At 47.7% G+C, this 26,671-nt stretch overlaps 1 protein-coding gene across 10 annotated transcripts in view; it reads right to left on the bottom strand.

Annotated features, from left to right (window-relative positions):
* FRMPD1 (FERM and PDZ domain containing 1) overlaps positions 1-26,671 on the bottom strand; it is a 145,062-nt gene that overhangs the window by 65,301 nt on the left and 53,090 nt on the right. Inside the window, exon 1 of one of the 10 annotated variants that reach the window (XM_070595221.1) lies at positions 22,580-22,691. The exons of 8 other annotated variants lie outside the window; for them this stretch is intronic. The gene's annotated coding sequence lies outside the window, so the exon portion shown is untranslated. Of the gene's footprint in view, positions 1-21,802; positions 21,938-22,579; positions 22,692-26,671 lie in introns of those variants that run through there. One more of the 10 variants, XM_070595218.1, reaches the window with a different exon arrangement.

Here is a 26,671-nt window from a genome sequence, read left to right as displayed (position 1 = left end):
TGGAAATACTAGGAAATTTAATATTATTTTAGAAAGAAAAATAGATGTCTTCCACTTAAAGAGAAAATAAAATTAGAGTGTCCATCACAGCATTAGAGTTGCTGGCCAGTGCAATGCAACATGAAAGAGAAATGAGCAATAAATACAGCAAAGGCACTTAAACCACCAGTGCCTACAGGTGGCACAACTGCATGTGGGACTTAATTTCGAAATAAGAGAGACGAATAACCCGAGCAAAATTGTTCAGTTGTGAAGACTTAGGAGACTTTACGAACAATCACAAGTATTGGAATGGACTATACGAGTAAAAGGAGTCTGGACTCGTTCTGAATGGTCCTAAAGTAAGAACTCACCTAAGCTCAAGAAGACAAATTTTGACTCAATGTAAAGAACTTGTTCTTTTTAAATTTTCTTAAGTAAATGTTAAAACGGACACAAAAGTAGACAGAATAGTATCGCGAATCTCCACGCACTCATGGAGTTAGCTTTACCATTTATCCATTTGCCCATCTTGTAAAGACTTTTCCTAATCAGAGCTATCAAAACGGCACTGGGCTGCCCCAGTGGAGAGAGGGTTCTCATTGCTGAAGTGTAGGAGAAATACAAAAGATATCAGCAGGTCAGGGATCCCGTGGGGGACAGTCAAAACCACACTAGATCAATATGTGCCTTCCAAGTCTGAGAGTCAATGATTTAGGAGGTGAGAGGAATCCACGGTGTGACCTAGTCTGGGCGAGATTGTAAACAACTTGAAAGCAGGGTTTTTTCCTCTTGGTCATCTCTGTATCTCCAGCTCCAAACCTAAGGAGATATCCAAAAGCCCGATAAGTGTTTGTTAAATGACAAACGGTGAATGGAACACAAAATGGGATGGTGCAACTTCTACACGAGTAACAAACAGAAAAAAATAATAAAATATAAACCTTCTTACAACACCTATCTCCAATATACACAGGGTCGAAGGATATAAACCAACTGTTGATGCAAGAAAAAAAACACAAGAAACCAAAATACATGGCAAATACCCAGCCTCTGAACAATTTTGAATAATGACAGAAATAAATCTTCTCTTAAACTACCATAAATAAAAGTTTTAAAACTTCTTGCCCTTCCTGCCTTGGCTCCTACGACATCTGTCTCCTCCTTCCTCCAGCCTCTCAGACTACACCTACTCTGCCTTCATCACAACCTCCTCTTCCCTCCATCACCTAATTCTAGGTTTTGGTTCTCATCTCCCTTCTCATCTAAACAAAGGGTCCCTATGATTTCTAAGCCAGTGGTTTCCAAACTTCGCTGCACATTAGAATCACCTGGGGAGATTTTAACACTCTCAGATGGTACCCGAGACCCCTAGACCAATTAAATCACAATGTTCAAGGGTGCAAGCCAGACAAGGATAGTTCTTAAAGGCCCTCCCCCTCCCCCAGTGATTCCAAAGGACAGCAAAGTTTGAGACTTACTGCTCTAAACAATCTCTATGGGGGTATCATTTACTCCCACAGCTTCAGCTGCTTTGAGAACCATCTGCCTCTTTAGGGTCTCTACTAAGATATGCTATAAGCACTCGAACCAGTTATATCTAAAACAGAGTTCACCATCTTTCTTTGCTCCTCCTCCGAGGTAGAACATCTTGTTGAAGGAGACTACCATTTAATTCTCTAACTGCCCAAGTCAAAAATTTGGGAATCCTTTTTGACTCTTTCTCCCTGTTTCATGCCCCACATTGAGCCAGTCACCAAGTTCTATTAACTTTGCCCCCAATTATCTTATTTCTCGCTTCCTCTCCTTTCTTAGTGCTACTGCCATAGTTCAAACTCGGATTCTGTCTGAAATACCTCCTAGCCAGTCTCTCTGCTTCTAGGTATACCCTCCATCAATCTAGCCTCTATACGGCTGCCAAAGTGATATAACACGAAATCCTAATTACGTCACTTCTATTTTCAAAATCCTTCCGTGGTTCTCCATCTTTAGGATAAAGTCTGAGCTCAAGAATTAGAATAATATTAATAACAATTAATTAACAATACTACTATTTAGTATGTGCCAGGGAGTAGACTAAGCAATTTACATTTGTTATCTTATTCAATGCTTATCACAAGCCTCATTTACAAAAAGGAAACTGAGGCAGGGAGAAGTTAAGTAATCCGGCCAAGAGCACACAGCAGGGAAGCAGCAGAAGTGGAACTCCAGATTAGCTTGCTTGTCTCTGGGGCTGGACTCAACCATCCGCCCCAGTGCCTCCCTCCCACCTTGGGGTGGCAGTCAAAGCCTTTTGTGTGATCTGGCCCTGGCTGCTTCTGTCTCACCCCCCTCACACTGTGCACGCCAGCCGAACTTAATCACACATTGCTCCCCAAACAGGCCCTAGTTTCCCGCACCCTCCAGCCTCTGCAAATGCTGTTCCCTCTTCCTGGTTCACACCCTCCTGCCTGTCACCCACCAAATTCCGACGCCCACATCAACGAGCAGGCGCGGGAGTACACTGGACCAGCACAGAACACTGCCCCCTCCGGCTTATTTTCTCGTCTGTAAAAACAACTGCAACGATTCCTGCCCAACTACCACCCAGGGTTGGTTTAACGTTTGCACTCCATTATGTTGTGACAATTCTTTGAAAACTATAAAGTTCTACACAAATGTGCCCAAGAGAAACCTCTTTTTCTGAGGTAGTGTGAGTTCAGTTGTACGACCAAATTTGTCTGAGGCAAAAGTTTGAAGTATAAGAAGTTTATCCACCATAAAAAGGAACAAAGTCCCAAAACACGCTACCACATGGATGAACCTTGCAAACATTATGCCAAGTGAAAGAAGCCAGGCACAGAAGGCCACTTATCTGTGATTCCTTTTATTGAAATGTCCAGAATAGGTAAATGCATATGGACAGAAAATTGATTAATGGTTGTCAGAGGCTGCGGGGAAAAAGGAGAAATAAGAATTGACTAATAGGTAAGGGGTGTCTTTCTGGGTGATGAAAATGTTCTGAAAGTAGACAGTGGTGATGATCGCACAACCTTGTGAATATACTAAAAACTACTGAATTGTACACTTTAAAAGAGTGAATTATATCTCAAGGTTTAGAAGAGAAGTTTATCTGTGGTACTCGGCTCCTCCCTTCTGTGCCTCCCGTTGGTGGTAAGTGACACCCCGACTCCTACAAGGAGCCTGTTTTTCTCATATCCTTCCCCCGATCCTTTCTTGGTAAAACCCAGAACACTGGTTCTCTAAAAGAATTAGAATCACACAGAGGGCTGGTTAAAACACAAATTGCGGGGGCCCCAGAGTCTCTGATTCTGTAGGTGTAGAGCGGCGCCCCAGAATTTGCATTTCTAACTTCCCTCTAGAGAAAACCCAGGACATGATGAAAGAGCGCTGACCTGGAAGGCAGGAGGCCGGGGTTCTCTTCCTGCCTTTGTCTCTGATTAAGTCTGGAATTGCACCAGTCTCCAAACCTCTGCTTCTCTCTTTTTAGCTCCACATTGAATTTCTCTAACTCCAATCCTAAAACTGCATTATCTCATCACTTCCCTCCTTAGGTCCTCCAGGGCTCCCCATCCCTGAAGTCCAAACTCTTCCCAGATGTCCAACTCAATCTCCCACCACTGCTCTCCTGCACATCTTGGAAAAGGAGGGAGCTAGTGTGAATAGAGCCTATAACATGTCGCTTATTCCTCAGGACAACCCGGCACAGCGGGATCCATCACTCCATTTCGAGGACAAGGAAGCTGCGGCTCGTTGAGCTAAAGAACTTCCTCTAAGTGGTGGAGGGAGCTGAAGTCTCCGTCCTCTCCTCTCACATAATCAGCTGTCCCAGTGCTTCTCTGGCCCTCAAGACAGCCCCAGGCGGCCCCTCCTTGTGCATTTGTTCACAATCTCCCACTTTCTGAGACTTACTCAAAGCCTCTCTAACCTTCAAAACCCAGTTCAAGCTCCACCACCTCCAGGACGGGTTCCTGCCGGCTGCTCCACCACGTCCCACCCAGTTCCCCAGGCGCAGAGCCACCGTGTTGTATCTCACTCCTCCATCCATCCCGTGACCTCCTCGTCTACGCTCTTGCCTTGTGTTTCCCAACTTCATATGGATTTGGGTCTTGTTTTATGCCCCCTTGATTGTAAACTTCTTGAGAGTAGGAGAAAGGTGTGCTATTTCTTTACAATCCCTGCAGGATCTAGCAGAATGCACTGAGCTCAAATGAGTTAATCACAGCAGGTTATGAATGTCTGAAATGCTATGGTAAGACCAGAACACTCGAACAATAAGCAGCTTTAATTCTTGAGTGTTCTAAGCCAAAAGAAAAAGTTTTCTACAAATATTTTAGGGAAACATATTTGCATTTCTAATGTCCATCATTGGTGTTGCTTGGTTTACTGCTGTGGTCACAGCTCAGTGAAGGCTAAGGGGCTGGCGTCTCACATCTGCATACATTTTCTAACAAGAATTTAGATGAAGATGATGCTTTATCAGAAAAGTGACAGTTCTGAGAAAGGAAGGAGGACTTGCCTATTATTCCACAAGCTTATTCCTCCAAGTGTGGTTGCAACCAGACCCCACGAGGGAGTTTCAGTGTCTCTGCCCCATGCAGGGGTCGCAGTCGAGGCTTTCACTGCAACACGGGCTCTGGCTCTCTGACTTCACAGTCATTTCGCTCACAGTCATGAAGAGTCAGAAGCTAAGTGGAGTTGCTTCTTGCCATTCCTTATTTTGGAGTAGCACCGCGCATCACCCCCGTTCCTCCTCCGTCTTCCCTTCCCTCTGTTAGCCTCTGCCTCCAACAGGAATCCCATTTTATGCAAAGGACTTGGAATGCCTGAAAGGAGGTTCATCATGGACCAAAAGAAAAATCAGTGTCTCACAGCTGGTTCTCCTGGTTTTCTAAATCCCTCGCTCACACCGGGTCCCTGGCCGCCAGCACCTTCTGCCATCTCACCTTGCACAAGGTAAAAAGGAGATGCAGGAGGGGGAGCATGGGAAATTCTCTGGATCATCACCCCAGAGCGGCAGTCCCCAAATGACCGTTGACCCCAAACCACCCTCATGACTTCCGCTCTGTCAGCCAACTGCCTGACTACCTGACCTGTGGCATACACAGTCTGCATGAAAAGGGTTCTATGGGACAGTGTCAACTACTTTAGCTTCGTCCTAAACAATAGTATTCATTAAATCACAGGTCTGATCATGCTGGATGTGATTTTTTTTCCCTGGTTCACATTAAAATAAATATGCAACTATTTAAGCAAAAATGTTCATTCACACATCACCTAAAACCATCTTGGGTGCGACATGGTACAAAGACAAACCTTTGGGAAGGACGGGTTCAGGGTACTGTCACGCCACTCAGATTTCACATCCGCCTAACAGGATTAGATGGCTCTTAGGAAGGGCACAGCCTCTTATCTAGCTCAGCACAGATGGCCTCCGCACGGCCCGCTGGGAGCTACTGGGTGGCAGCAGGAATAGTCAGCACGAACGGGGACCGAGGCTGTGCCGTTCTCTTGCTAGTGATCTGAGGGCATGGGGGCCCGGCCACTGCAAGAGGAAGACTGGACGCAGGTCCCACAAGTCATCCGCTTTCTCAGATGGACAGTGAGGCCTGGGAAGCACGTGGGACAGGGCCAATGTGCACAGCAGCACCGTCTGCAAGGCCTCGTCACGGCTGTGCTCGAAGGGGCCCCGTCAGAGCCTCCAAGGTGAACAGCAAGATGACATGACTGAGTTTGCTGTGTCTTCTGAGGCTCCCTGTCTCCACCCTGGTCAAGAAGAGAGCACTGAGTAGGGAGAGGAAAGACCTACAGTCAGGTTCTTGCTCTGCTGCCAGCAGGACACATGACCCATCACACCCCTTGCTTCTCTGAGTCTCAGTTTTCCCACCTGCAAAGTTAAGGGGTTAGGCATGGATGAGCCTTGAAAACCCTGTGCTAAGTGAAAGGAGCCAGCCGCCAGAGACCACATATTGTATGATTCCATTCACATGAAAGTCCAGAAGAGGCAAACCACAGTGACAGAAAGTAATTGGCGCTTGCTTTGGCTGGGGGACCGGGGAAGAGGTCATAACCAACTGACAAAGCTGACCACCCTCACGAAGCACACGTGCTAGTGGAGGTCTCACTAGGCAAGAAGCTGCACACGTGATAAAGGACGTTGGAGAGTGCTGAGTGCCGGGGAGAGAGGACAGAGAATGCGATTCTCAGCGCCAGGAGCCGGAAGTCATGGGTCAGGCTGAAGTTCACGCTCTCTGAGATCTCGTCATGGGTTCTCCCACTCACATCTCCAGGGGCCGCGGAGTTCCTCTCCTTCTTTCCAGTTCTCTAAGTCAGTGCTTAGCTGTGACATACCCGAACAAACGTCCCCGTGGTCCCGCTTCCCTTTTCTCCTCTCTGAGTCCACTCTAACATCTACACATTCACTCAAGAAATGCTTATTATCAGCAACAATGTGCAGGTACAGGGGCTGAGGGGAACGGTGAGACAAGCAAGCTCAGTTCTCACCCGCCAGGAGTCTGTATTCACCAAGGGAATCAGAGATATAATCACCTAATTGTAATTCAGAGCAGAATGGAAGAAGCGATCTGCTAGAGACAGGAGCAACGGCCGCAAAGGTTTTGCACCACCCTCTACAGTTTATAAAGCACTCTCATGGGCATGGATGACCTCACCTGGTGGTCACCTTCTTACACATTGTTTTTCTGAATAAGAAGATTATCCCTGAGCTAACTTCCACTGCAAATCCTCCTCTTTTTGCTGAGGAAGACTGGCCCTGAGCTAACATCCCTGTCCATCTTCCTCCACTTTATATGTGGGATGCCTGCCACAGCATGGCGTGCCAAGCCGTGCCATGTCCGCACCGGGGATCGGAACCGGAAAATCCCAGGCTGCTGAAGCAGAACGTGCGAACTCAACCCCTGTGCCACCGGGCCAGCCCTGGTGGTCACCTCCTGATCCTCCTCCTTCTGTGCTGCGACAGTGCTGCTGGGCTCCAGGTTCTTCCCCAGTGACCCTTCATGTCAAGGGCACAGGCCTTGATGGGACCTGGGTTCTACTCCCAACTCTCACTAACCATGTACTAACCATGTATCCTTGGACAAGTACCTTAGCCTCACCGAACCTGTGTGTCATCTGTGACGTGGCTGACTTCACCGACCTCACAGTAAATCAGATAATCTACACAAGGTCCTACCAGAATGCAGGACACAAAGAAAGTCCTCGCTCATGGCAGTGATAACAGTCGAGTTAATTTCAGGTTATCCTCTTGCCTGTACTGTTACTTAACTGTTTCATCTGTGTCTTTTTTGTCTTCCTAACATAATTCCTAGACTGCATTTTTCTCTAATTGCCCTCACTCCTAACTATCGGGCAATGAATTACTGAATAAGTAAATCAATCAAATGGAAATTGGAATAAGAGAAAGAGAAAAGGCACAGATAACTTTCAGGTTTCTGGTTTGGCTGGCTGGAGATGGTGGTCCCTTTCATTAAAGGGGGAAACACTGGGAGAAGGGCAGGTTTGAGAGGAGAGATGAGAATAAATGATTATCCTGAGAGAAGCTGCATATCAAAATCACTGAGATCCTTTAAATAACACGAATGCCCGGCTTCACTCGCCCCAAGATGTTGATTTAACTGGTTTGGAGTGGGGCCTGGGTAGGCTTTGTTAGAAAAGCCCCTGCAACTGTAGCGTGCCGTGAGGGTTGAGCACCATGAGGGTAGAAGGAGCAGAGCTGAGGAAGGAATGCCTGAGCCCTGGTGGCACCCTCATTCCAAGGGCTGAAGACCCAAGGGAGTTCTGAAGGAAACTGAGAAGCGGTCAGAGAGGCCTGAGAGCAACGGGAGGAGTGAGAAGAAAGGTTCAAAAAGGACCATAGAAACAGTTTGGCAGTCTTCAATACTCAGTTCATTCCAATTCTAAGAAACTTAGAATTGCCATTGACCCAGCAGTTCTACTCCCAGGTAAACGCCCAAAAGACGTGGAAGCAATTGTTCAAACAAAAACTTGTACACAAATGTTCATAGCAACACTATGCACAACAGCCAAAAGATGGCAACTACTCAAAGGTTCGTCAATGGACGAATGGATAAACAAATTGTGGTATTTCCATACAGCGAAATATTACTCACCCATAAAAAGGAACGAAATACTGACACATGCCACAACATGGGTAAGCCTCAAAAACATCATGCTAAGTAAACGATGCCAGATAAAAAAGGCCACATGTTATATGATTCCATTTATATGAAATAGCCAAAATAGGTAAGTCTACAGAGCAGAAAACAGATCAGTGGTTGCTGGGGCTCAGGGGAGGAGAGGCTAGAGTGCTGAATGGACTCAGGGTTTCCTCTTGGGATGACAAAAAAGTTCAGGAACTAGATAGTGGTAATGGTTGCATGACATTGTGAAGGTACTTAATGCCACTGAATTGTACACTTTAAAATGGTTTTTAAAAGGTAACTTTTATGGGGGCTGGCCCCGTGGCCGAGTGGTTAGGTTCGTGCGCTCCGCTGCAGGCGGCCCAGTGTTTCATTGGTTCGAATCCTGGGCGCGGACATGGCACTGCTCATCAGACCACGCTGAGGCAGCGTCCCACATGCCACAACTAGAAGGATCCACAACGAAGAATATACAACTATGTACTGGGGGGCTTTGGGGAGAAAAAGGAAAAAATAAAAAAAATCTTTAAAAAAAAAAAAAGGTAACTTTTATGTTACATGTATTTTAACACACACGCACACATACAAAGACTATGTGACCAACTATGCCACATGCCGCCAAGATAGCCAGGAGATCCAGCCTGAAAAGGGGCTGCAGACGCAGCGACTGGGGACCTTCGTGATAACGCCGGTGCCACAGGCTGCTGCGCAGAATATCCAGGGGCTGGACCAGAGGCCCGTCAGGGCCCTTCCAGCTCAGAGATCATAAGATCCTTGTCTTTGGAACCCCCTTGATATTCACTGTGAAGTTCTTTCCCTCTCCACAGACTTGTTGGTTATTACAAATGCTCTAAACCTGTTAAGAAAACCTCTCTTGACAACCATCCGGACGGAATTCAACAAAACTGTGGATGGTAAACTCAAAGGCTAGATTTGTTTTTTAACCATCAAATGACTCATCAAATGTCATTCACACCAACTAATTTTCAGTAGCCTCTGGGCACACTTGATACCACAGGCACCAAAAACAAAACCCACAGCAAGAACAGTGCTTGGGAAATTCAGACACTCCCAGAGCTGCTCAAATGAAGCAGCTGGCCACCCTGGTGGTCTGAGATCTGACTCCATGTGTCTGTGTCTGGGGAAGGCAAGACTCTAAGTCTATCATGCTAAAAACAGTAAATGCCACAATTGCAGCGCAGGAAACAGCACACGAATGGCTTCCAGGGCTGGGCCCAAGACATGCTTCACAGAGCTCTTGCCCCATGACCTATGACATCAAGCCCTGTCCCCGCCGGCGAGATCTTGAGGTCTTCTCTGAAAGTCCTCATCCTTCCCAAAGACATGGCTCTGGCCATGGGCTTGCGGGCCCCCAGGTTGTGCCTTTTCCAAGTCTAGCCCCTGGGTCTTCAGACTCTGCAGCCACCTTAAGCCAAGTGATTTGGTCCAGAATCAATGCGTTTCATTGAGCTCATATCAAGCACCCTCTTTCCTCCGGGCCCGGTGCTGGGTGTGGTAGAGGAGAGTGAGGTTAATCAGACAGAGCCCCTGCTCTTGGAGAGTTCATTGTGTTAGAGAGAAGACATGTAGAGAGAGCAGAGCGTGGGGCCCACAACAAAGGATGTCTAAAATGCTCCAGGGAATCTATGAAATGGCTCCTGCCAACCAGCGGGCCAGCACGTGCCCTGTCATCTCTGCATGGGGCTTGGGAATGGCTGATGGCTGTCAGGCAGCCAAGAACACCAGGTGCCGCCTGCCAATCAGGACTTGTGCAAGGGTTCAAGCCGAGGGGCTACTCTGGCTGTCTTAATTAAGCCCTAATTCAGCATTCTGCCCAGAAACCTCCTCTCCCTCCCGTAGAACTGCCCAGTTTACAGCGAACGATTCAGGGAATTGGGTCAGCTGTTCAGAGACGGCAGCCTACAACTGAAGGGGCGGTGCCTACAACTGTGAACCATGCCAACTCGATTAAGAGATCACTCAAAACCACAGGGCCCAGAAACCCAGAAATCCAACCCTAATTAAGCACTGTGCTTTCTGTCTCTGACCTCAGTAGAGAAAAGTGTCCAGTTTGGGTCACTTTTAAAAGGACACAGAGACTATATGGCTGGGAGTTTTGCCAAAAGACAGAAGGGAAAGGCTATGCAACACATTGCTCATGAGACACTCTCTCTAAGGATGGAAAACACAGCTGACACAGAGATTGGGTAAACGACAGCACATCCTCTTTCTTGAATCCTTAAAAACTGCTCACCAGGAACCATATAACATCCCAGGAAAAGCAGGTGATTTAATGTAAGGTGTAAACCATAGGTGATAAAGCCATATCTGTGCTCGGGGTACAGCTGTAAAAGTGATGCTGGGCAGAGACAGATGGAGACACAGAACAACAAGCTTGATCTGATGGATCCTGGGTTTAGGCAGTAAATGCTTTTCATTTTTATCTTAATTCCCATTGCTATTGTTTCTGTACCATGATCCCTCTTTTAAGGACCAGAGAGACAATCTCTGAGAAGAGAATCAAAGCTTGGAGGGATGGAAGTGGCAATGTAGCAAGAAATGCAACCAGCCTGAGCATGAGCAGGTGCGCACCACACCTAGTCCCAGCACTGCCCCGTGTGATCTTTGGAAAGTCCCTTCTCCTTCCAGTACTTCCACCTCCACCTCTACATGGAGGATTCTAAGGCCCCTGCCCCCTCGGATTCCAGATTCTGGGGGGCACAGAGGACAGAGGTCTAATCTATAATCTCACATGACGGACACTAACCAGCCCACACTGGGGCACATCTGTGGCGTGGATATTATGAGCACCACTAACCGCCCCGCTCCCCAACTCCCCAAGCCCAGATCCCAGGCATCCATCTGAGAGTCTTTGTACCCTCCCTCCAAACCCAAACACCCTCCTGTTAATGTGACCTCCTACACATCTCTCAGGTTTCCACTTCTTTCCCTCTCCGTTGCCATCTCGTGTGTTCGGGCTGGCAGATCTCTGATGAGGATCCTGCAGCACCTGGTCTCCCAGCTTCAGCCTCGCTCTCTTTCCAAACCATTTCCCACCACAGAGCAATCTTTCTCTAAGACGTAAATCTGACCTTGTCACTCCCCTGCATAAAACTCGATGATGTCACTTCATAACTTTTAGGATAATTTATTAGGGTCTATGGTGTGAACTCTGGAGCCAGACCTCCTGGGCTCATTTCACAGCTCTGTCACTTAGGAGATCTGTAACTTTAGGCAGGTTACTTAACCCCTTGGTGCCTCAGTTTCCCCACTGGTAAAATGTGGATAGCAACAGTACCTGCCTCACAAGTTGCAAGGATCAATGGGTTAATGCATATAAACTGCTTTCAACAGTGCCTGGCATATGGTAAGGACCCCATAAATGGCGGCTGCTGTTTTTATAGATTTATAATTTTTATAGACCTTCAAGGCCCTGCCTGTTTAGGCCCCACTCAGCACTCCAGCCTCTCTGCTTTCCTCTATCTCACTGCTCTCCAACTCCCAAGGAGTGCCATCCCTCCTGGACCTCATCCATTTTTGCTCCTGCCACTGAGCCTCTGCACAGGCCATTTCATTGCCAGGTACATGCTTCCCACTCCTGCAGGGCTCGTCCAATTGATTTTTTTTTTGGTGAGGAAGATTGGGCCTGGGCTAACATGTGCTGACAGTCTTCCTCTTTATGCTTGAGGAAGATTGTCCTTGAGGTAATGTCTGTGCCAATCTTCCTCTATTTTGTATGTGAGATGCCACCACAGCATGGCTTGATGAGTGGTGTGTAGGTCCTCGCCCAGGATCTGAAACTGTGAACCCCAAGATGCCAAAGCAGAACATGAACTTAACCACTACGCTACTGAGCCAGCCCCTGATTTTTTTTTAACAGCTTTATGGAGATATAGAATTCACATACCTTAAAATTCACCCACTTAAAGTGTACACATGAATGGTTTTGGTATGTTCATGGAGTTGTGCAACCATCACCACAATCCATTTTAAAGCATTTTCATCACCCCCAAAAGGAAAGCCATACCCACTGGCAATCTCCCCCCAACTCCTGCCCAGCATGAGGCAAGCACTAGTCTATCCCGGTTGATTTTCAGGTCTCAGTTTATACCCTACTTGTCGTTAAGTTTTCTCTGACCCCCAACTCTGGGTCGGTGCTTCCCCAGTCCCCATAGTTTCCCTCTCTCGGAACTCCACCTGCTTGTGTAGACCCCCTGCTGGAACTCCACGTGAGCAGAGCCGTGGTCGTCTGAGTCACCATGTTCTTCAGTGATTAATGGATGTTCAGTAAATATTGGTTGAACGACTGAAACCAATAGCACTAACCAGGCAAAGCCCAGGCCCTGTAAAGACAGCCTAATGAAAAATCAACAGTAACAGTCTTCTCCATGCTACAAATACTAGAAGTTACAACACATTTAAAATTTACAACATTCAAATTTCCTACCACTATTCTCGCTAGAGCCACTACTGGAATAAGGCAGATCCCTGGAAAACGAATTCGATTCAGGTGCTTTAACAACATAAGTCCATGAGTCAGAGGGACAACAGCTTCGCAGGCTCGGGAGAAAGAAGCGAGAATGGTTTCAGGTGTTTGGTACTTGTAGATTTTTCTGTCACCTGGCATTACCAGGTCCTTATTGAGTAAAACAAATACAAATACTTGTTGTTTAAAAGAAAATGTCAGAAACGAAAAAACGAAGGAAGGAAGGAAGGAGTTAGTTCTGGAAGTTTCCTATAAAGCCATTCTGTTAAGCAATTTCTATTTTCTTGCAGATTCCTCATTACAGAATCAGAGCTGTGTTCCCTGGAAGCTTATTTCAAAATCCAATGACCATCAGAAGAAAAGCAATCGCCTCCTAATTAGACAGGAAGATGATTCTTCTATCCATCACCGCAGCGCTGCAAAGCAGTGACAGATGAAAACAAAGGCCTCCCCTCATACACTTCCACCTACTTCACACACCGACGGCTGGGTAATCTTCCTAAAAGCACAGCTCTGGGCATAAATTGCCCTCCTTCAAAACCTTCAGTGGCTCCCCATTGCCCCCAGGATAAAGAATAAATTCCTAAGTGGTGTTTGAAGATCCTTCTCCTTTTGGCAACGACCTACTTGTGCAGCCTCATTTCCTTCTGATCACCTTCAAATAACCCCTGATCCAACGAAACGCACTGAGGGGCCCTGCCACGCCTTGATCTTTTTTCCACTTCTGCCTAGAATGTTCTTTACCCACCTCCAAACTCCTCATGTCAAAATCCTACTCCTGTTTAAGACTCATTCGAACTTGACCTTCTCCATGAAGCCTTGCTGACTGCCTCCTCCATAAGGCGTGCTCTCGTCCGCCTCTGGCTCCCACCACCTTTCTACCGGAGACCACTCTGGTGTATTTCTCACTGGCTGGCTTGTATTACAGTTCTTTCTGAACAAATTCTCTATCTCCCGATAAACTATAAACTCAAATACATTTCCCTGTCACACTTAACATATGCCAGGCAAATAGAAGGTACTAAAGTGTTGGTTGAATGAATGACTAAAATAATGAATAATAGAAATAGTACAATATGGTCAAAAGCAGTAAAATTTATCACCGTGCTTAGAGGGGTGGCAAGTCTTGAAACTTAGGAAATCTACCTCAGAGGTTGGGACAGTGTTTCTACTGAAATCCCCTATTTATTTTCATTGTTTGCCCACAGATATTTAACTCCTGCTAGACATGCTTGTGCGTGTATGTGTATGCGTCTGTGTACTTGTATCCATGTGTGTACATGTAGGCATGTGCGTGTGTATGCGAGCGTGTGTGTGTGTTCATGGTGATGGGAGGAAGCAGAGTGGAGAAGGAGGAGGATTATTTAAAAACTGGCTTCAGCAACAGAGAAGCTCCTTCAGTGAAGAAAACTCAAAATGCACTCGAGAGCCCAGGGGTGTCCCTGATCTGGCCGTCCTGTCTCGCTGGTTCTCGGGCTCCAGGGCACGGGCTCACCAGGGAGCCTGTTAAGCGCAGCTGGGCCCGCCTCCGACTTCCTTCCTCTGCAGGTCTCGGTGCGGCTGAGTCTGCATTTCCAACCAGCTCCAGGTAATGCTGATGGGGACCACACCGTGAGGATCACCGCGTAGACAGGCAAACAATCGAGGGATTCAAGCTAGGAGGATCAGCTGTGGTTTAGGCACAGGCACTTCCAAAGCTAGAAGATTCATTCTCAATCAGTTTAAGGCACACGGGAAAACTAAATCCGATGTAGTTGAGAAGCTGAATTCTATAGGGTAGACCAGAGAGTCTTAACAAGGGGGTTAAGAGACCTGGGATCAAGTCCTGATTCTGTCCCTTAACTAGCTAACTGCTGTGCAACCAAAGACCACTCATTACCCTCTCAGGACATAATTGCACCGTCTGAAACACAGAGATATTCAACCTGAAAACCTCCAGTGTTAGCTCTTACAGACTATAGCTCACAATTTTGAAAACCTGTTGGCAGTTTAGTTCCAAACTAAATGATTATCCCATCTGTATAAAAAATGATTAAATATACTACAACTTGAAAACACAAAACAAACATGGGAAAAAATTACCAGTTAAATTTAAGAAGAACCCATAACAAACAAATTGCAATGATGAAGCCTGAAAGAAGCTTTAACCAGATTTCACAAATAAGTGCTCAATAACAAATGTACCATGGAAATAGATAAAGCACACTAAAGAGATTAAATAGATAAGCACGTTAAAAAAAAACAAACCAGGAACAGCTCCCTTTCCAGGAATGGTCTAGAGGAAACAAGAAGTGTTACAGAATGAGAAAACATCAACTCACCAGTCGAGCAGAGCTGAAGGGAGCCCTCCAAGGAAAGAAACCTGCCTCTCTTCGCCACGCGGGCACCTCCCCTGCCTCCCAGGACACTGCTCCTGGGCCTCCCAACACACAGCTATTTTCAAAGATAAAAGGCCACATTCCCAAGATTGCAGCCGCAAGAATGTGAATACCAAGTGACCTTCTGGTAGCTCGTCAATGAGCCCAAGTAAAACTGATCGCAGGGCCATGTGGGCAAAGTTGGATGGTCTCTCTGCAGCCGGGGCCCCACTTATCTGCAGACACGGGGCAGCTGCAGCTATGGCCTCAACGTGAGTCTGGCCTCTCTCCTCTCAGCACGACAGGCCCGGAAGTCCTCCAGACGCCATGCTCACCCTCAAGACTGCAGCGCTTGAAGGACCTGGGAGAGGAAGCCTTAGAGGTCCTTGATGGGCTAACTGGCTTCCTCTGTGCCAAGGGCTGCACAGAAGATGACGCCTGAGGTCTCACGAGGTGTCCATTTTACGGTTGTAGAGTGTATTCTGTGCCCGATCGCCTGCTGGTTCTGCCCAGCTGTCTTCAGTTCAAGTTAATAGCAGTGGCATTAAGTCGATAAGCCTCACAGCATCCCAGGGAGGCAGGTCACCCTAAGCACATTATCCCCCCTTAACAGACGGGGAAATGACGCCACAGGAAGATTAAATAACCTGCCCGGCCTCAGCAGCCCGCCACAGGTGGAGCACAAGACAGTGCCAGCCTCGTGCCAGCTCACGAATGCGGAAGCCTCGGATCAAACCTTTGAAGTTCTAAGGTCTCACGCAGTAGGGATGATTTACACAACAGAGGTCGAAAAAGAAACAAGCACAGAGGTACCCTTCTTAAAACTGTTCCAATTGTCTCTCTCTTTTCTTGCGTCTCCCCAGAATGCCATGAGAAAAGAACAATTTTTATTTATTTATTTTTTGGTGAGGAAGATTCACTCTGAGTTAACATCTGTTACCAATCTTCCTCTTTTTTTGCTTGAGGAAGACTAGCCCTGAGCTAACATCCATGCCAATCTTCCTCTATTTTGTATGTGGGTCGCCACCACAGCATGGCTTGACAAGCGGTGCAGGTCTGCACCCGGGATCCAAACCCATGAACCCGGGCCGCCAAAGCAGAGCATGCCAGACCCCACTATGCCACAGAGCTGGCCCCGAGAAGAATGATTTTTAATACACAGTATTAGATGAAAGATGGTGTGGGTGTGGATGTAATGAAAGGACAGGACAGGGATATAGGCAGCAAGGGGCCCCAGTGACTAGGATCAAAGGAGGTGTCAGGCCAAGCCAGGTTCTATCAGTGACCTGTGTCCTCTGCACCCGCAGGGCTCTGCACAAGTTGGTGAACTCTGGCCTGAAATTATGTCCATTTCATTCCTTTATGTGCACGCAGGAGGGCGCTACCAGGGCAGGCCTTGTGGATGAGGCGACCAGGCTATGAAGGAGACCGGAGTGAGACTGCAGGCATGCGGAGCAGGGCAGTGGGGACAGTGGCTGCGAAGGCCATAGAAAGTGCCCAGAAGCAAGATGGCACAAAGCTGCCCTGAAAGGCCAGTTCAGGAAGAGGGACGTGGGGACAAGGGTCTGTGAAGCAAGGTTGAGGGATTTAGAGTAGGTATGGCAGGTCCCAGCTATATCACCAAAGGTCTTAAGTGTGGAACTAAGGAGTTAAATTTCACTCCTAGCCACAGTGCTCAGCACCGTGCCTCGTTCACAGAAGGCACTCAATAAATGTTGGTGGAGCAAAATGTAGGAAAGCAGTTTAGTTTGTGGGAAATGCAGGACAACTGTGAAAGACGACACCAAAAGAATTCCCTTGATTTTCTTAATCAATTGATACCTAGTCAGGACAACTCCTAAGTTTAACTATCTAAAATACACGCTATCTTCTGCCCCAAATGGAGACCATAGCACTCGCCATCAGCTTCGTACTCGAGAACACTGTGAAAATGAATGATGAGGTAACGTCTGAGAGATGTTCACGCTCTTCGGAGATGTGTGGCAATAGGCGTCACTATAATTAATATTTAAAGAGATTCTACCCAGCTCTGATCTCTTTTTCTGCAGACTAATGTTACGTCCACAGGATAAGGTGAAGCCAGATTCGCCTCTAAATAAACCTTTCCAACGGATAGCGCCCAATGCAGCTGCGTTCTCCTGAGTCCCTTACAGGTGTCTGATGGAGCCCATGACCACAACAAGGCAGCGATGGTTTCCAACTTGATTATCCAGGTTTATCCGAGGATGTGGGGGCAAAACACATCAGGTAAAGAGCAAAATAGATTTCAAAACGTGGTCTTCCTTGGGACCCCATTTTTGAAGCATGAGAGAGAGTCCAGTGAAGACTTCAAGGGGAGTCATTTTAGCAAAAACCACATCCTAAGGCGGTTAACATTTTTAGGTCTAATGCAGTGCCCAAGAAAGGAAGAAATAAGAATAGCTCTTTGGGCTCAATTACAAATGCAGTGGAAAAAATAATTTCAAAAGTTCAAGGGGAAAAACAATCAATCTATTCCCTTCCCCAAAGCTCTCACTTCTATAAATACACTCACACACACAGACCTAAGGCCACTCTTCCTCGTGAAAAAACTACCTGTCGGGAATTTGCAGGATAAACGATGTGCTGTCTTGCTTTCAACCCACTGAAGCTCAAACGATGCTCCCCAATCACTTATCTCTTCTTCTTAAATAACTCATTTTCCTCCCCGGATTATAAAAGTAATACATGTGCCTGGCAGAAAATTTTGAAATTTTTCTTCTTTAGAAAAAAGAAAGTTAAAATTATCCACTATAATCTTCGAGTCACTAATTACTCTTCTAGCCTTTTTGTGTGAAAGTACACATTTTTAACATAACTGGAAACTTACTGTATACACTGGTTTATAGCCTGACTCTCCTCTTAGAACAATACGCTGTAAACATTTCCGTCTCTTTATTATTCTACAACATTATTGATGTTCTATAGATAGGCATGCCTTTTTTTTTTTTAAAGATTGGCATGTGAGCTAACAAGTGTTGCCAATCCTTTTTTTTTTTCTGCTTTATCTCCCCCAAATGTCCCCTGGGACACAGCTGTATATCCTAGCTGCAGGTCCTTCTAGTTGTGGCATGTGGGACAACGCCTCAGCACGGCCTGATGAGCGGTGCCATGTCTGCGCCCAGGATCCGAACCAGTGAAACCCTGGGCCACCGCAGTGGAGCGTGAGAACTTAACCACTCGGCCACAGGGCCGGCCCCTTGGAGTGCCATTTTTGAAGCTAATCCCCTGTTGCTGGACATTTGGTTTATTTTAGCAATGTCTGTATTACAAATAACGTTGAGATAAACATCTTTGCATAATACATCTCTGGTTATTAGGATAAATTCCTAGGACTGGCACTGCTGGGTAAAAGACTGCACAAGTCTTTGAGGCTTCAGAAGTAGCCAAATTGCCCTCCAGGAAGCTTCGCCCAGGCCACCCCCTCGGGCGGCGGGAGAGCTCCTTCCCCTGACACTCGCTGGCCCTGGCTGAGTGACCATCAACGGGCACTGCTGCTTGTGTTTCCAGTCCTTTGACCGCTCTGGAGGCAGCTTCTCCCCCACACGTTCGGTGTCTACAGCATTTTTCACAGTACCTTTTACTGTGTGCTTCTATTCCTCAGAAAGCTAACTCCTATTCCCTCTCCAAAAGGCATCCCCGCTCTCCACGGGCAGCCCCGGGGGTCCCTGCCCAGCACCGGACACTCACAGTCTCCCCTTCGTGCCCTCCACTCCTTCCTCAACAAATGTTGCACAGCTCCAGCAGTAAGTCAGACTCGGAATCCAATAATCAGCCATTTATTCACTCATCCATTTATTCACCTGGTCTCTCTCGGGGGTCTGTAATGCTCCAGCAACACTCTAAGAGAGAAGTACAAACGAAACACTACAAAGAGCCAGGAGAGGGAGCGTCAATGAGGCCCAAACAGCAGAAGTACACTGGAATGGAAAGATAACTGGGAGTTTTACTGGTAGGTCAGGGGAAAGAGCAGGCAAAGTAGAGAGAGTGACATGAGCAAAGTCCTGAGGCACACTAAAGTGTGTGTGTTGAAGGAATATTTTCATCATTAAGGCACGAGAATGAGAGGCTGAGGAGACTGAAAAGTGAGCTCATGCTGGATTCACCCATGAGCAGCTCTCTTCTCGGTCTCTCGACTCTGCTTGCAATCCCTGGCCTGTTTCCAGCGCAGACTCCTCCAAAAGTCCTCCCGAGAACCATCCTTGCCCTCCATCTCCTCACACTTCCCTGCCTGAGGCAGCAACGTGGGCACTCACACCAATCCACTCAGCCATGCCCAGTGAATAAACGGCTCTGTTTGCTGATTCCTGGGTGAAAGTCTTATGAGTCCAGCTAGAAAAGGAACTTCTGGAGGGGGATATATTCTCTCGCACCCCTAGCCTCTCAACACTGGGCTTAACTTGTAACAGGCAATCGATACAAACTTTTAGAATCTAACCAAATTAAACTGGGCTGAATAATACAAGAGGACGGAGCAGCGCGCACAGCTTGTCGGCATCTAACGGTCATCCAGACAGCTGGGAAAATGGAAACTGTCTTTGAAAATCAGCTTCTGAACACGACCATGGCAAAAGAGAAATTCTCTTTAGGCATGTACTTCTGCGTCTACCTAGACATCTCTCCGTTAGGCACACAAACAGTGCTTGTTAAACTCTGCAATGATGAGGATTTTAGGCTGGTTACTTTTAAAACTACAGATGAGAAGCAGGCTCCGAGGACTGGAATTTGCTTGCCCTTTTGAGAGACATTTGCACTTGTGAAGGAAGAGGGGGATGGGCTTGTAGGGACCTGAAATTGGCCACCCCAAGATATGACTCTTTGGCATCGGGATTGTTTTGGGCTGATTGCTTTCGATAAACTGGGACAGGGAAGGAGGCTCTGGGGAATGGAACTTGCCCTTGTTGGGACACATTTACGTTTGTAAGGTAAATATCTATCTGTAAAAGGTGCCTCCCTCTCTGTACCAGGAAGAAGAAGAGAGATGACCTTGTCCCTAGAAACTCTTAATGGGGAAGGCAAGAACTTAAGTTGGTTGCTGTCTGGCAATCTCATGTAACTGATTTAGGGTGGTGGCTTCTGACCTTTACTTAATCCGATTTGATTCTTGTCTAAAAGTCATGAGATCACCCAACGACCAGACCTCACCTGCACTGATACCATTTTAACTTTTTTTCATGTTCTTTCCCTTTGTCTTCGTAAAGAGATGACTCACATACCTATGCTTTAAATTTAGCCCTAACCCTCAACTCAGGGCAGCAGCAGGAGCTCTGACTGCCCGTGGGTCCTGTCCCCACGCACCAGCTCTGCTTGCCCATGGGTCCTGTCCCCATGCCAGCGGGGGCAGCAGAAGCAGCGGCAGCAGAAGCTCTGACTGCCCATGGGTCCTGTCCCCATGCTATTCTATTCTCTAAATAAAAGAGCACTACTGCCAGATCTTGAGAGTCCAAGAAATCTTTCTTTCGACTCCTTGGCTCACCGACCCCGCATCATGCAACACATCCCAAGAGCTTCTGTGCATAAAGGTCTCTATATTCTGGGTATTTGGATGTTTTTTCTTTGCAGGAAGGCAGGAGGAGAAGAGAGAAAATAAGGCCCCTAATCCACGGCACCTCTGCTGCGATTTTCCACATTGATTATTCCCATTCAAAGCGAAAATCCTAAAGCCACCTGGGAGGAACCAGTCTCCATCATTCACGCTTCCATGCAGGCAAGGAACACTTCTAGAAAATTCTTCCCTGAGGGCAAAGAGCTCATTTGTTCCTCAAGTGGCTAGTCCCTCCCTGTTCTGGTTCAGATGCCCCCAGCTCTGGATTCATCCCCTGCCATAGCACTCATCCCACTGCTTTGCTCGTTTGTCCCCACACTGGGCTGTGACTTCTGTAAGGCTGATGACTGTCCTCCATCCCTGTGTGCCCTTGGGCCTAGAACATCACCCTCCACATAGAGGATGATCAATCTGTGTCGAGTTGTAAAGGACCTTAGAAATAACCCAGTCCACAGATAGCAAACTGAGGCCCAGACGGGGGAAGCAACCTCTCCAATACTCACAGAGAGCTGGTGGTAACGAGGACGTGGAAGAGAGACAAAGTCAAAGATGGTAGCCACGCCCAAGGAATTAGGAGGCGGGCAGCCTGACTGAACTTGGAAAGGATGACAACCAGGGGGAAGCTGTTTGGTTTTAGACAGCCTCTAATACGTGCAATGAGTCCTGTGTCTCTTCTGCATGATAGGCTTCAGATAATATAAAAAGGAAATCAGGTGTCAAATTATAATGTTGTACACTTAAAACACATAATGTTGTATATCAATTTTACCTCAATTAAAAAAAACTGAAAAGAGGAAATTAACATTTATTGAATATTTACCATGCACAGGTGGAAAACAGCGATCATATCCTCCCTATGTTGTCTTTTCTGTAAGCTTAACAGTCACGGATGATCAATTAAATAAGTAAGTAAATAATGTGCCTCAGGTCACGCAGCTGACTGAGTCAAAAGCCCAGACACTTTCTAGTGCACCCCACTGCCTCTCTGACCCTCATCAGGGCATAAGCCTCATAAGGCTACAGGGCAGCCAGGAAGAGCCAGCTGGACCGAGTGAGCAAGTTCATAGGTGGGCTTGGCCACGTCCTAGGACAACAGGCAGCAGCTCTAGAGGCTGGACGTTCCATCTGCAGCCTCCCCACCGTCCAAAAGTGCAGAGAGCAGGCAGCACCCCTCACCAGCACGTAGCTGACAGGCCAGACCCCCTGCAGGAAGAGGTATAAGATGAGACACAGAGGCCCCCATTTGCCCTTGACTTACCCAGGACACCACTGGTGACCGTGAAGAGCAATGAGGACAGCTGGCAGCCAGGTGCAAGTAAGGCAGTCATCATAACCAGAACCCTTCATTTCATCAGTCAACACTGTGCGGAGCCTCTGTCCAGGACCGGCCCCCTCTCAGCCTGGACCAGCCCTCTTCTCAGCCCTGGACCAGCCCTCTTCTCAGCCCTGGACCAGCCCTCTTCTCAGCCCTGGACCAGCCCTCTCTCAGCCCTGGACCAGCCTTCTTCTCGGCCCTGGACCAGCCCCCTCTCAGCCCTGGATCAAGTGAGCAGAAGGCTGAGCCCCTGCCCGGGAGAAGCTCAGTCAAGTGGACAGGTTAGGGGGAAACACCCCATGACCACCCAATCTGGGCAGTTATCTTGGAGGGATGAGGGGGCAGGACAGGGGCTCCCCCAGCCTGGAAAAGACTTCCCAGACGGAGCAGGACATTTTGATGAGCAGATATTTCCAAGCAGCTACATCAAACAAGCCTTGTCAAAACAGGAAATCATGTTCTTTAAACCCAAAAAGCAAAACGAGAAGCTGAGATCTCCGAACCGCTCCCCCTTCCCTGCCCTGAGGACTCCAAGCAGTGCAGTTGGAAGTCTGCCTCACGAGACGATCCTGAGGGGCCCTTCCCAACATGAGCTTCTTCCAGGTCAGGTCCAGCCGGATGAGCAGGAAGGGGGCAATCTGGGGTCCTGGTGGGGACACAACTGAGGGCATCTTTGGGTGGACAGCTCTATCCACCTTTCCCCCCCCCTCTCTTACTCACCCATTAGGGCTCAGTTCAAATGCCAGTCCCTCCTGGAAGCCTTCCTGGATCTCAACCAAGGCATGGCCAGCCCTCCGCTGGGCTCCCATGGGTCTCTAACTCACAGCACCCTGCCCTGCAATGACCTGCTGCCAGCGGCAGGCGGGGCAGGGACCGGCTGATTCATCTGTCTCCTCCCTCCTCCGCAGCCCCGCCTGCCCCCATCCCTGCGCAGGCCTTTCTTAGCAAAGTGTATTGAACCGAGTGGAGCAGCAGCCCAGGAGGATGCTCCGGGCAGGTGTGAGCCAGTCATCTTGGGGCAGCAGTGACAGCCATGAGCAGGGTCTGGAACTGCTCGGTGCCAGACCTTGGGCCACTGCCCTACCTCCGCTTCGCCTCAGCTCCACCTCAGACTTCACCAGACCCAACACTCTGACTTGCCCTAGGCCTTTTGGCACTCTGGAATGTCAACTGCAAGCAAAGGAGTGCACACACTTTTTGCAGAAAAGCATATTTTATTGCGTTGCATTTGAAGAGCCCATTAGCCAGCAGCTGACTGAAGACCCCACTTAAAGGGACGTGGAACTTCTGAGCCAGGCTAGCTGAAGGGCAAGAAGATCACACTATAACATACTTTCAGGGCGGCAAAGCAGCATTTCCTGACTTTTTACAGAAAGAGACATATACTTGGGTACTAAGAATATAAATAACTTCCATCAAGGTCAATGAGCCAATCTGGGACTAAATTAGAGGGAAAATGCAAGGACATGAAGTCTTCCTCTCTGTGTCCCTTCTCTATGCAGAGCATGTTCACTGTGGCATCTCCCCTAAGTCTAAGAATTGGTAGTATTTTAATAGGCACAGCCTCTCCTTCCCATTGATAAGAACTCCACTGACCTGCCAGAGCATGCTGGGGAAACCAGTGGAGTGGACCAGAAAGCACTGGCCCCTCCTGGGCAGCTTAATCCCTGAGCCCCAGCCGCACTGATGGAACAGGGGTGATTAGGCAGCCCCGGCCCTTGGAGCCGCAGGCGCAGTGCTGAAGGAGGAAGAGACCCAAAACACGTGGAACGAAGACCTGAGGCTGGTGACCCTGGAGAGCTGGGCTCAAATACAATCGAGAGAAAAGACAGTCAAATACGTAGAGAAAGTAGAGAACCAAGGGCTGAACGGCAGCCCCCTAAAAAATATGTCCATGCCCTAATCCCAGGAATCTATAAATATTACCTTATTTGGAAAACAGGTCTGTGCAGATGTAACTAAGTTAAGGATCTTCAGACAAGGAACTCACCCTGGATGATCCAGGAGGGCCCGGAATCCAATGACAAGCATCCTTCTAAGAGTGAGGCAGAGGGAGATTCAGCACAGAAGAGGAGGAGGCAGTGTGGCCAAGGATGCAGAGATGGGAGGATGCGGCCACAAGAAAGGCCAGCAGCTACCAGAAGTTGGGAGAGGCAAAGACAGGTTCTCCCTTTGAGCCTCCAGAGAGAGTGAGGCCCTGGCAGCATCCTGACCTCAGCCTTCTGGTCTCCAGAACTGTACGAGAATAAATTTGTGTTGTTTTAAGCCAAGGTTGTGATGATTTGTTAAAGCAGCCACAGGAAACTAATACAGCACCTTAGAAGAAATTGGCTTGATGGGTCCGAGTCCCAGAGAGGGAGCCAACTCACCAGAGCCACTCCGTGTCAGCACTGGTCGAGGTCACTCTCCTCCTCAGCCCACCAGGCCTCCCTGACACCAACACGCATGCCGTTCCCAGGGGCCCGGTGTAGAGCCCAGAAGAGGAAGATGACAGTATACTCTAGGGGGCCCACAGGGAACCCACCTGGGCCTCAGGCTGTGCTAATACAAGGACAGACTCTGAAGTGAGGCTGCCATGGTCTTTCTCCCCTCCGGGCTGGGCAAACCCCCACCTGCACAGCTGTGTCCAGTTCTTAGCTCTGTCCTTTTCAGGGGTCTGGATCAACTGGGGCATTCTGCCCGAAAAGGTGAAGACTCAGGGACCTGATTCTTGACTTTGAATGTCCAAATGGCTTAAAAGGCTGTCATGGAGAAAAAGAAATTGATTTTTGTGTGCAGCTTCAAGGGGCAGAACCAAGGCCAACAAGGCAGCCATGGCCTGGAGGAAAACTTTGGTTTGGCCTAATAAAGCACTTTCTAGTAATCAGAGCCAAATGACAATGGAACAGGCGTGCCTCCCGGATTGGCAGGTCCGGGCTGGGTGTGCTAGGGGGATTCCTGCACCAGACAAAGGCTGCACTTGATCATCTCCAGAGTTGGCAACCCTGTTTGAAGGTCTACGACTGTGGAGCTGGCTAAAATATCCTGCATGAATCCAGGGTTTTGGCTATAGACAGGGAGTGCTCTCACTGAGGAACTTATTACACAGCTTTTGTGAAGAACTACGTACTGCAACTAACGACCCAGGAAGTAGCTCAGAAAACAAACAACCAATTCTTTCTGCTCCTGCATGCAGAATGTCCCCCATCCCAGAGAGGAAGACTTGAAGAGCATTATCTCCACATGGACATCACCTCTCACCAGCCCAGGAGCCAACAGCACGTGCCCAAGTGTCAGGGGAGCCCTGGGCTTGATGTGTCCTCTGGACACTACCAGAGAGAGCAGAGACTCCAGCAACCAACTGAGTTATTTTCACAAGAACAAATAAATGCACTCTCACCTTTATTTGAATAATTCCTTTTCCTTTTGCATCCTTCTGAATTCTTCCTTTGGAACGAAGAAAACAATAAAGCAGTAACTCAGAAGCTTAACTACGTTGATGCTCACATGTTAGCCTTGGAGAGTTTGGGGCCGTGCGGGCTGGTGTTGTTATGGCTGGTTTCACAAGCTCTAGCCTACACCCTACACTCTGGATACTCAGAGAACAGGAAGCATAGCGTTTCTCATCTGCCTGCACATCTGTCTTCTCTTAAGTCAAAATCTCAGAGAACTAAGCACTGTTGCATCCGGATGAATTCCTCTGAAGCGCTTTCCGTTCAGGATTTTGAAAATTTGCCATGTTACCCTTTTACTGAAACGGATGAGCATCTCAGATCATCCAAGAGAGGTCAAAAGAACACACAGTACTTTCATACTTTTAGATTTACCACCATATCTTTTCTAGCCTGTAATTAGCGTTTTTTCTCTTTTTTTCCCAAAAGAACCAGTGTTAAGCACACATCATTTAGCAGCCAGCTTGTGAAACGATTGGAAGCCTGAACTATTTCTAACCACTGGCAAAAAGGTCTCCAAATATCAGTTGGATCCCTGAAAATACCGTGTTACTTTAGTGAAAATAATAGTTACCGCCCTCACGTCAACTGACCAAGCACCAAATTGGGCTTCCCATTGTCCTTCAGGCAGACAGCTAATTTTCTTTTAAACTCTCATATTTGTAGAGCTGCATAATGTAATCTGTAGTTACCAAAACAAATTTAAGACAGTGTTACCCTGCTTCCATGAATGCATATTAAGTTTGGTGCATATCTTAGACTACATTAGAAGAACAGCCACAACAGCTGTGCAGAAATCAAAATTTTATATAGCGAATGGTGTTAAGTTCATAGGCATGTTTAGCATTCGAAAGCTTTCCATACCAGATCTTTTGGTATGGTGAAGAATCTTTCTATAACACAAACAATTATTGTCAAATGTATCTAGCTTGAAGTTTATCTAATTTTACATAGTATATATATTAAAATAGGCTATATTGAAAGCTAAATTCAAAGTTCAGACTCATTTTTGAGGTTACATCAATTTATCGTCAAATGAAGGACTGACATTTCGAGGCCTCAGAATGCCACGAGCACGTTCAGCTGAGGACCACAATCCATGAGCACCAGCATCTGTTTCTGGCTTAACTCAAACCATTTCAGATGTCAGGAGAATCACAGGCTTTTGTCAATCCAATACAGGAAACACGTATCAGGCCTGGACTAGGGCTAGGCTCCATGAGAAGGGCGGTGGGGCAGAGGGAAGAATGACATCGGGGCTGGCCCCGTGGCCAAGTGGTTAAGTTTGCGCGCTCCGCTGCAGGTGGCCCAGTGTTTCGCTGGTTCGAATCCTGGGCGCGGACATGGCACTGCTCATCAAACCACGCTGAGGCGGCGTCTC

This window comes from Equus przewalskii, chromosome 26 (assembly GCF_037783145.1).
Source record: "Equus przewalskii isolate Varuska chromosome 26, EquPr2, whole genome shotgun sequence".
In the NCBI taxonomy this organism is placed as follows: domain Eukaryota; kingdom Metazoa; phylum Chordata; class Mammalia; order Perissodactyla; family Equidae; genus Equus; species Equus przewalskii.
This window is presented reverse-complemented; position numbering and strand designations above follow the sequence as displayed.